Raw genomic sequence first — 11,786 nt, 5'->3', positions numbered from 1 at the left:
CCGCCTTCCTCTTTTCCCCCACTCCGCCACCGGGGGAGGAGCGGGACGGAGAGGGGTCCTGCACTAAAACCCTGGGGGGAGTAACCAGGAAAGGACGAGGGGGAAGTAATGATAAACTAAACTAAACTAAACTAACCGAAACGAAACGAAAAGAAACGAAAATGTGTTAATTAAAATTAAATGCCGTCATAATAAACTGAGGAGTGGATGCTAGGAGGGATGCTAGAGTTTCTGAGGGTCCCTCATCTCTCCCAGACCAGTAGTCACAGCTCCTAATTTTAATTTAATATTGGCCAAAAATGGCTTCCTCCTGGTTCTCTTCATCTTACCAGTACAGAAACCTCTCCTGCTGGCAGAAACCCCTTGACACATTTAGCTCCTAAGAAGGTAGTACTGTTCCAAACAGCTACTGAACTGTTTGCTAGCAACAAGATAACTATCAAAGGACAGAGCAGTGACAAATAAGGTTATGAGAATTATCACTACCGTAATCATCACTGTAACACACTTCACTTAGCTTATGTAACAGCATGTTTCCTCCCCCAGATCTTGTCTTTAAAGAAAACAATGCTAAGTCGTTTACCACATCCATAAATGATCTAAGTAAAAGAAGAGAAGGGCAAAGCAGCAAAGGCTGCAGTTGATACAGAATTATTCAGAAAAGATTAAACTACAGCTAAAAAGTACAGACATTTCATAATGTCATGTAGCACAGCAATAAGAAGGTAGATTTTGCATTAAATTCCACATGAACAAATACACTATACAAAACCTGAGGGGGAAAATCTATATGTGCCACAGACTTTAAATGAACTGGTTTCACTAGGAAATTAATTTCAGAGCCATGACAGATACCTGAGATGAAGGCTCCATAGTGGGCAAAACACCAGAAAGAATTACCAGAATTAATATGACTAAACAGAGAAAAAAACAGAAAACATCGCTTTAGCTTTCTGTAAATCCTTCTTAACTACAGTTTGCACTCTGTATTAAAATGATAGCCAGAAAAAAAAAAAATTGGGTCTGTAAAAGGTAACTAGGTATGGAAATGTTCTCATTTGAGAAAAAAATAACCAGGATAGAAGCAGGACAAGCTGAAGCTTGGAAAGGAGACAGCAGAGGGTGGTGACAGCTCAGCCACATCACAGGTGCCCTAAAAAGGTGATGAACAAAATCTCATTCCCTGTTTCACTGAACAGAAGTATTGATTTTTCTCAATTAAAATACCACCTACTAGTTTTAAAACAAACACCAAGGATTTTTGGTGCAGTTTTCTGTTCAGCATCATTGTCACAGGATGTCATGGAGATCAAAGATGTGGCAAAGTCCAGCAAGGGATTAGAGAAATTCACTGCAGCTTCTAAACAAAGGTACATGGAAAGCTCCTAAAGCTCTGGAAGCTAGATGCACAGTCCAGGACTGGGACCATTACATATTTGCTTATATTTTTCTTCTCTGAGTGTCTTCAGTTGGCCAGTGTCGGGGAGGGAGCGCTGGACTACGTGACCTAGCATGGTGTAGACAAGCGGGAAAGCAGGATCACAGCATGGCTGCGATTTTCTGAAGCTCATATGAAATTTAGGTTGGAGCTGGGAACTGACTTCACACCTACAAACCATCATACCAGGAATACAGCAATATATAACCACAGGGCCAGTTTCCCTGCACAAATGTGTGCCAGCGTTTCACTTGCTGGTCTGGAAATGAGCCAGGCAGTAAAAGCGATTAGCAGTGGAAAGACACTAGACAGCTGTAATTATCTAAATGCCTTCCTATTAACCATGTGAGAAACCAAATCCTCATAACCACATTCATTAGTAAATGCTAAGGACAAACTAACTACATGAAGTTTCATTTGATTAGGCAGAAGAATTCTACTCCAATATGATTATGTTACACAAAATGACCTAAAAAAAAAATTAACCAAGACTGTTTCAGAGAGCAAATGAATGTTAATACTAGCAAACAAGCCAAGAAGCCCTGTCCTTGTGGTACAAGGGCTGCTCCTAAAAACAGCATAGCCAGACTCCCTCAGCTGATGGCAAAGGTTCCCAGCTCCCTGGAATGGCTCCTGTTCCCACTGCTAGACCTGTGGATGGTGAGTGCAAGAGGGACAGAGCCAAACCTGCTGCAGCACATTGTAGTGATTCACCTGCCTGTTAGCCCCACTTAGAAAACCCTTCAATGCCAGAGTGAGAACAGATAGCAGGCAGCAGGAGAAATTCACCTTGTTGGTGCCTGCACTGCTTTTCACCTGAGGCAAAAGTGTGGTTCAGTGGACAGAGCATCAGCATGAGCGGCATGAGCACAGCCTGACAGCTGCCCACCTCAGAGGTGCTGGGTTTTAGCCACCATGTTGCAAAAGTGCATCACTGATCCCTATGCCAGACACACTCACTCCTTCCTGCCTTTGCAGAGCAGGACAGCTAAACGTAACAATTTCTACAGCCATGTGAAAATAGTATAACAGGCATCAGTTTTCAGGGCAGGCTGCTTTCTTGGTACCTTTGCTGATTTCGTTCTTGAAATGCTAATAAAGAGCAAGCTTTTCTGAATGAATCTCTTCCAAGAACTTACAAGTATGGACTAAGAAGGGTTGGTGTGCTGGCAGTGGGGATGGAGGAGCTCACTGCACCTTTAAGGGAAGCGTGAGGGCAATTCCAGCACCAAGCTGAATCCCACTGGATCTATAACATCCATAATTTCTAGATACTGCGGTGGCAAGCATCATACCAATGTCTAGACACAACAAAACAACATCTATGCATAATAAAATGAACAATGATCACGGTCCATCCAGAACATGAAGCACTTCAGGGAAGACCTGTGTGCCTCCAGAGCCTAGGTACCAGTGACGAGGTCAGGAGGAGAGAGTAAAAACCTGAGCCAGAGGGTCAGTTTCCAACATGAATTACAAGTTCTTGACTGAAACTGTAATTGTCATTTTTAAGCATGAGTTCCCTCCATACCCCTTTGTTCCCAGGCAGACAACATGGATATCTGGTGGTTGTGTGACTTTGTCCAGTCACCCAGTTTAGGAAATTCAGACCCCTGTGAGACCCTTAAGGCAAGGAGGCAGAAAGGAGAATGTAGCTTCTCCTGAGAGGCTTCACCACATTTCTGTGTGGGCATAAGTCTCTCTGAAGTCCAAGAAAGCTGCCTGCCCAGATGATGTACCTAGACATCATCTAAGCACTCTTCTACTGCTCTGCAGACTAAGCAGGGGACACTGCTATGTGCTGTTGCCAGGTTGGGGATCACACATTCACAGAGTCCACAGGGTAGACAGGTGACCAAGCATCTGGCTGGTCTGCTACCCTATCCTGTCCAAACACTGCAGGTCAATTCTTTATACATAATCAAATAAACCAGAAAGTTATTAGATTTGAATTAGCATTCATTAACACAATTGATTGTGTTGATTTAGTCATTGAAATGGTCAATGCTAGGACGTTTGGATAATTATTACTGTTTAGTGATATTTCCTCAGCTAATTGTTTTTATTGAATGCCTCACTTTGATGATGCAGCTGAAACTAATGTGCAGTTGGGCTCCCAAGGAGAAGGCTTTTATCTGCCCAATCCACCTCCCAGGGGCTCCATCCTTCCTGTAAGACAATGCATTTTGGTGCCTCTGGATGGTCCTTAGGGAAGACACCATTTGGGAAATGTTCCTGCCTCTGCCAATGCATGCTTGATCATATGTGGTGTGATTTCTCACAGCAGCTCACCTCAAAAGGATTAAAAAAACCTGAGCTAAACTGAGCTGAAAGGGGTTCCTTCCAAACTCCACTTGAGAGGGTGCCACCTTGTGAGGGCAGCAGTGCAACAGCCCAGTAAGCTATTTCCTACTCCACCCTCTTAAGCACACTCCACCCTTGCCCCATGAGCTAAGACCCTGCTCATGCTACCCTCCTGCCCCTCCTCCACAGAGAGGCTCACCCCACTCCCCCAAAGCCAGGCTGAGCCCCTGCCCTGCAACAGTGCCTGCCTACATGGGAGGGCTCATGCAGTGGTGAAGCTCTGGGCTTGATCATGGGTGTCTTCCCACAGTGTCCTTCACCACATTCAGAAGGTCACAGGTAAGGTTCTGCCTGTACAGCACCATGACAATGTAGAGAGATCAGAACTGATGTTAAAGTTTTCCCACCTGGAGCTCTCTGGAAAAGCCCAAATGGGCAGACCACTGTTCCAGCAGCAAGAGTTCCTGCAGGCTCCTGGGATCCAAGGGCACTTTGACTGTGATGATTTCTATCTCCCAGGTCTGCAGGGCCAAAGAACTGCCAGCTGGTAGGTGCAATAGTGGGATGCTGGGCTTTGGGAGGCAGAGGATGCAGACAAGAAAAGGGTTTGCGTCTGTGAGGTCAGGAAGAAGAATTAAAGAGTGTGACAGTCAAACAGTTGTTTCAAAGAGAGGCTGATGGAGATTTTCTTTAGTGCTCTGGGGAAAATCACTCCCTCCCACCTCACTTCCCTTGCTGACTTTCCCACAAATGTGTTTCAGAGCCTCCACAACTCTTCCTGACTTAAGCATAAAACCAAGCCCATGACCCTAAGCCTGTTACCAGAGGTCAGTGTTTTCCCAAGCAAGTTGTATTTTTGCCTGCTCAGTCATTTGGTCTGGGAAGAGCTCGAGGACTAGTTTCCACCATTTATACAGGATTGCTGAACATCTAGGGATGGCCAGCACCATGTGCCCTCAGGGCTATGCCATGGGCAGGCCCTCCAGATGTCACCACAACATGCGCACAGGATGGGGGATTAATAGAAGAACTGACTTTACTGCAATGCATGAACTATCTTTCCAAGAAAGGCAGGAGCTTATCCTGGAGAGATATTTCTGTCTGGGAAATACTACAACCATAAGTTAGTAAATAACTTCCATGAAATCCAAAGAAATCAGAGCCCTAAAAGGCATATGCTAAATTAAAAGTTACCCCAGAAATGGATATGGCCTTGGAGAGAGATAAATTTAAACTCCTTAGAGGCTAGAAAATCTGCATTGCAATCTCCATCTGCTCCCTCTTCCCAATACAGCTTCAATAATGAACCACTGATCCCAGCCCACTCTGTAAGATGCAGTGTTACTTCCAGTTCCCCTTTTCTACATGCAGCTCGGGTACCACAGGACCGGCAGAAACAGCCACCTTCTGACCACTGCCTGGGCAGCAGAAGTGAAGCAGTACCACAGGATGGCACAGCTCATTTCCTGGCTCCCACATGTGATGGTGGCCCCGAAATTGCTGCCAGTCATCACCTGCCCTGGGAGAGGTCATGCTCAGAGTAAACAGTTGGCTGCATGAAAATGAGAGGGAACGAGAGCTGTGCAAGAAAATTAGGATTTTTTTATAACCTGGTTTAGAGAACCTCTGTCCTGGGACTGCAGGCAATACTCGGAGCATGCAGAACATGGGACATATTTAACCTCTCTCAGCCTGCCTTTAGCCTCTCTGTGTGTAAATCAGACCACCTAACACTTCTTTAAATGCAGTCTAGCTCTTTGCTCTCCTTTGAAGATTTTCTCCCAGCTTGCTCTCCTGCAAAGAATAGCTCTGATACCCCACGTGCTGCAGTCCCACTCTCTTCAACAGCCATTTGTTCGCCTAGAAGAAGGATGGACTGGACCAGGACATGGCACCAGAAGCACATCCAGCCCTTGGACAATGCTGCATGCTCCCTGATGACACAGCCAATGATCCAGCTCTGAGCACAGCTCACAACTATGCCAGAAAAAACTTAGGTTAAAACCTTGGGAACTTCCCGAGCAGAGCACCAGAACACCCAGATGGGTGTTTTGCACTGAGATATCTAACAGCCAAGCCCCTCTTAAGAGCTATCTCAGCAGCAGCTGCTGCCGACGCCCCTTGCCAGCCTCAGGCAATTCGTGGATGGTAGATTGGGGATACCACACCCGGAGCCATGCAGTCTGCCAGGCTGTGCGACTCCAGAGGACTTTCACCAACAGAAGGCAGAGAGAGCAAAAAGCCTGCCTTCCTCCAAAGAGGGTGTGCACAGGAGGAGCTGACCTCGACAGTCCCTTGGCTGGCAGTCCCTGGGTTTTTTCAGGAAGCACACAGCCCAAAGTTCATCTTCTGTTGTTGTGGGTTTTTCCTCTCAGGGTTATGCCGTTAGTATTGTCTAGTGTTTCCTGCTTCCTCTCCTGGCAGCTCCCCTGCTAGCTCAGACACACAGCTACAGCACTCAGTTCATTAGCCCCTGTGTTTGCCACATCCGTCCCCAGGGAAATCCCTGGGCCCACATGCAGTTCAGCTTCTAATTGAGGCTTGCCGTGTGCCCGTCTGCTGCACTGGGCTCCCACTGTGCACAGAGGAGCAGTGTGCTGGCTTTTTATGTTTATCCAGGATTATTTGCACCCACCAACTTTAGGCACAGAGGCTGCACAGGAGCATTAGGGGTTCAGAGCAAACCACATGCTGAAACAGACAGCTCTCACTGCCCATACGCAGCCAGGCTCTGACAGTCCTGGAGTAACTCTGTTAAGGTCCCTAGTTTGCTCAAAATACCATCTAGTACCACAGAGAAATTTATATCCAGATCCAGTTTTGACTTTCTCTGTAATCCAAACAGAAAGGAAAGTAGCTCTCCCCTCTGCACAACCTTGACCACTCTGCCAGGTGAGTGCCACTTAGCTATCCCTCCCAAATGCTCACCAGCTCAGTTTTCTGCATGGTCCCACTGTTCTGCCCTCTCCACCTTTGCAATGTCCCCACTTTCTGGGAAGAACTAGAGACTGTAACATTACCAAATGTCACAGCTGTCTGCAGAGGGAAAGTCCCTTTTTAATTATTAGCATGGTCCCAGTTCATATTTTCCACATCAGGTGCTTCCACTCTGTCTGCAAACCACATAGGGAGCTGTACTGATGGGGAGCAATGTTATTGCTGGAGGGGAAGTAGTAAAACAAGCTCAAGAGACCTGCCTTTACTTCTCTTCTCCCTCCCCAAGATTCTTTTCTCCTACATGAAACACGTGCGGCAGCAAGCTTTGCTGCATCAGGCAGTGAGCATCGGCTTAAAGCTTTTTGAGCAACATGCTTTAACAAAGCTTCCGCATGAAAAATGGGAATGATGCCAGAGAAAACTTGTCTTCCAAGTGGTAGCAAATTTCAAATTACTTGACTTATATTTACCCTTAAGGCATAACAACAAAAGCAGTTTAAATTGATATAGTATATCACATCCCTAAGTATCCCCAGAAATGCCAACTGATAAGCAAACAGCCCACAGTTCACACAGAGAAATACAGACCTTCCCAAGGATGCAATATGTCAGTTTAAGACATGCCAAAAATAAGCTGCAGCCAAAAAATAAAAACAGACTAGTGTAGACAACCAGAACTCTAGATCCATTAGACTCTGGTCAGGACACTGCAGCTAACTCTATTTTTGTGTCCGTGGCACGTGGGTAGGACTTTAAATGCCCTAATTTGGACCTTGGCTTTACGGGCCAAAAATTACCCTGTGCACTATTTCCTTGGATATTATATCAGCTTAAATAAGGTGCAGAAATGCTTCCTACTGCATCCACCATTCTGTTCTTTGGAGTATATGACCATCCCATAATAACCTCTGATAAAAAGGTTTGAGGAGGTAGGGATACAGGCCACATGGCACATGTGGCTACCTTTGGCCCTCATCCTGGCTGACAAAAATGGACTTTGCATAACTTTCTGTTCTCTCATTTGACTGGTTTTTTTAAAGCTTTCAAATTAGTTACTTATATTACTATTCGAAAGCAGGAGGGAAATACATTTTCCTTATTTACCACCAGACTAATTGTTTGGAGCTGACTGTAGCAGCTGTAAATGGGAAACTGAGATATGTGGATTTTAACTGCAAAATATTATCAGAATGACAATGTCAAGTGTCCCCTGACTTCCCTTGCACTAGCAGAGTCCATAGACTTTTGAAGCAACAAACCAGAGTCCTATTCCAAGGCGTATCTGCATGTGCACATACATGTACAGACAGCAGGTCTACTTCACTGATTTGCTTTGCTTTTGGCTTTAACATCCTGGGCCAAGATCTTGCTGGATGCTGTTTCCCTGGTACATTTACTGGGAGCCATGTACAATCTTCGAGATTAAATGAGAGGAAACAGTTAATGGGTATCTGCAGCAGCAATCACGAAAGGATGAAGTTGAGGGACCAACTCTGGTAAATCAACAGCACTAGACGGTTGTCATGATTAGCGTGGCAATCAGAAAATTACAATTTAATGTGTTTGCTGGAGGAAGCAGCACAAGAATTCTTCACGTACTTTTAAAACTGATTAAAACCCTACTGCCCATTTTCAGTATTCAGACACTTGAGGCTGCTTCTAGGAGCCTTGCCAGTTGCTTTCTGCAAGGTAGAATAAAAACAAACATGACATCCCTGCAGCAGCACAGCCTTGCCAATTGAGTGCTCAAAGACTTAAAGTGGAGGAGACTTTTGCAAAACCTAGCTCTTAGGTATCAGGTGCAAAACCACCTCCCATGGTTACAGTCTTTTACATTGTTAAAGTAACTTTTAGGTAGTCCATTGGCCTTGAAGTGCCTGCTGGACCAGGCAGCAGAGACTGTTAACATAATCCCAAATTAAAAATGCAGAGAATGATAATCTCCTCTCAAGATGGTAAGCACAGAAAACACTCTTGTGAAATTAATGCAGACATAGCAGAGGTATTAAACCAGAATACACAAGCAGACAAAGAAGGTTCATGTTGGCACAGATGACTGCAGTGTTCATGAAATTTTGCTCCTGTTTCAGCAGGGCCAACCCCTGTCCCTGGATAGGTACAGCTGCTCCATGCCCTGGGAGGCATGTCTGAGCTTCCCAGAACTGCAACACTTAGGTGAGAGGCCACACAGGAAACTAGGGTTGTGATAGGCTCCACCCTATATCCCAAAATCTGGGTTTGTTTCTTTCTATTTTTTTCCTCTTGTGGACCATATAGAAAATTGTACAGAAAAACTGCTAGAATGTGATGGTTTTCAAAAAAAAAAGAAAAAGGACAGTACTTCAACAGTGCAAAGCAGCACCGATGACCTTCACCACTCCAAAACCTTTGCTTTATGCTGTCTTCTATACGTCATACCTTCAGGCAAATATTGTACAACGACTATGCTAACTATGAGGAGTTGCAGAGAAGACAGCAGCTTTATTTGCTTTATCATTATGAGGGCTCCATTTGCCCCTGCATCTGCAGCTGGCTGCTGCTTTACTTATGGTTTTAGGGCTAAATCCCTTCTTGAGCTGTGCTTTTGGCTTCCTAACACCCAGGGTTACTGGCCCATGTCTTGGCCCCCCCATGATGCCTAGGGCCAGGCTGCAGAGCAACAGCATCTCCCTGGGGCAGGAAGTGGGCTGGCCTCAGCATGACTTTCCATCCAGAAAACATTTTCCATCACCTTTCTGCCACCTACAACTGGCTGCAGTACTGCCAAGTTAAAACACACACAAAATAAAAGCATCTCATGTGCCTCTGAAAAGAGGCTGCTGCTGGCAAATGCTTGCTAAAAATAGTCCTGTGATGGCCTGTGAGAGCAGCTGGAGGTCACTTATAGAAGGAGGCAAAGAATACCTTTTGCTGAACTCAATTTCCAGCCATCACAGCTAGGACAGAAGTTTCCAAGTTCAACGTCTGTGTGGTTCTAGCAAAATCCCAACTGCAGACAGCAAGGTCCTTGCTGGGCTCATTCCCCTGCTAGGCAGAGCAGGAGCTTGCTTTTCAACTCACATCGTCCTTTTTTGCAGAGAAGCAGATAGGAGGAGATTAATTTGTTAATTAAATTTCCCCTGCCAATTTACATTAAAAACGGGGAACTGTTTCAAAAAGCTTACAAAACTTTCATAACCTTTAACTTAAAAAAGAAAGACTTGTATGGCTTTTTTCTAAAACTGCCCAAAAGCACCACTGGGTTGTCCCAGGCCAAGTGATGAACACTGAAAAGAAGCCCAGGAATGGCACAGCTGGGCTGAAAATTAGAAACATCTGCTCACAGAAAGCCAGGCATTCTTCCTCTTCTCTGGCTCTTCCTTTCATCTTTGGATTTTCTCATAAGTTCTTGTTCAAAGGGATGCCATCCCATGGGAAAATGACAAAAGGAAAAAAAGCACAGACACTGTTACTCAGCGAGGCCAGCAATAGTTGCAAGAGAAGAAAAATTCTTCCTGGGAATCCCCTACATCTGAGAAGCAGAAGCAAAAATTCACCAGGAAAAAATTCAGTGCTGTCAGCCGTGCAGACAGACAATGCCTTTTATCCATGTGGGATCCTGCATTTATCCAGTCTTTATTTCCCACAGATGGCATGACAGCAGTAAAAAAAAGGCAGAGAAGCGTCACTAGGAACGGCCAGAGAAAGTAAGAATAATGGCTGAAGATGTAATTTCTTCTTTAAAACATTTGTTCTGTTACAGATATGTACCCTTTGAAAGAGGCTTGTCCAGTCCTGGACCAGAACTGGATATACAGGAGTGGCTCAGAATTCTCACAGTACTGGTCCCACAGCACTGAAACAGAGCGAAAACTTACACACCAGAGATGCAAAATCCTCTAAATGCTCAGGCAACACCTGTACACTTGCAGGCGTTGTGGCAGCGTAACATCCATCATGTGCAATACTGCCTGAATCTCTCCAAGTGACACTCCCCGCCAAGCAGGGCAGACACAGTGTACTGATGCAGTAGCAGCCTCAGCTTCGCTCTGGTGGTATTTGATTCCCTGACATTTTAGAAGGACTTCGCTGCCCTGGGCTTGTTATAAAGCTTGTTTCTAATGAGTGCTGCTTAATGACTCCTAAGGTGGTCCCTCTCATCAGACTTCAAAATGATCCTCACAAGCTCAGGGATCTGTCATTGTGCAGATTGTGGAAGAAAGAGGTGGTGTGCTACACTGCACCTCGTGGGTGATGAAGCTTCTAAGAGTGTTAATGCTTACGGCCTGGCCCTCTGGCCAGAGACACCTGTGAGGACCATACTGGGGCCTTGCAGTGCTTGAAAGCAGTCTATAAAAACAGATGGGGACAGGCTTTTTAGCTGGGCCTGTTGCCATAAGACAAGGGTTTCAATCAGAAGGAAGGTCAATTTAGATTAGATATAAGGAAGAAGATTTTTTACAACGAGGGTGGTGAAACAGTTACAGATTGCCCAGAAAGGTGGTGGATGCCCCATCCCTGGAAAAATTAAAGGTCAGGTTGGATGGGGCATCCAGTTGAAGATGTCCCTGCTCATGGCAGGCTGGTTGGTCTAGACGGGCCTTTATTTTCTCCTAAATTCTTGTTCAAAGGAATGCCATCCCATGGGAAAATGACCAAAGCAGGAAAAACGCGCAGACACTCAGTGAGGCCAGAAACAGTTGCAAGACAGGAAAAAAAATCTTCTTTATAGGACCCTTCCAACCCAAATTATTCTGATTCTGTGATCCTGCAGCCCCTCTTACGAAATTGACAGAATGTCGGGGGAATGCAGGGTGCAATCAGGGCCAGCAGTGCCCAGCACTGAGGCGCTCCTCGGCCTTCGAGGGGCCCCGCAGCGCGCAAGGACCCGAGGTGGCGTGGGACCCCGCCGGGGAGAAGGCATCGGGAGCCCCAGGACCAGGCAGGGCAGGGAAAACCCCCCGGGGCGCGGCAGGGAAGTACCGACGGCCACGCCGGGGAAGCGAGTACTTCCCGCCTGGAAAAACGCCAAGTTCTCTCCCGGCCTGCCTCTTCCCGGCCCCTCCGACGCCCCTTCTGGGCGGCCCGAGCCGCTCCGCCCTCCCTGCCAGCGCCCTCGGCGCCGCGC

The 11,786-nt window shown here is 46.1% G+C and overlaps 1 protein-coding gene across 1 annotated transcript in view; it reads left to right on the top strand.

Annotated features, from left to right (window-relative positions):
- The window catches only part of NFKBIA (NFKB inhibitor alpha), a gene marked incomplete at its 5' end in the record, with an annotated part of 23,189 nt that overhangs the window by 7,808 nt on the left and 3,595 nt on the right, over positions 1-11,786 (top strand). The gene's annotated exons all lie outside the window — the stretch shown is intronic.

This window comes from Corvus brachyrhynchos, unplaced genomic scaffold (genome assembly GCF_000691975.1).
Source record: "Corvus brachyrhynchos isolate BGI_N302 unplaced genomic scaffold, ASM69197v1 scaffold115, whole genome shotgun sequence".
NCBI lineage: Eukaryota > Metazoa > Chordata > Aves > Passeriformes > Corvidae > Corvus > Corvus brachyrhynchos.
Note: the sequence above shows the minus strand (reverse complement) of the source record. Positions and strands in the feature narration are given on the sequence as shown.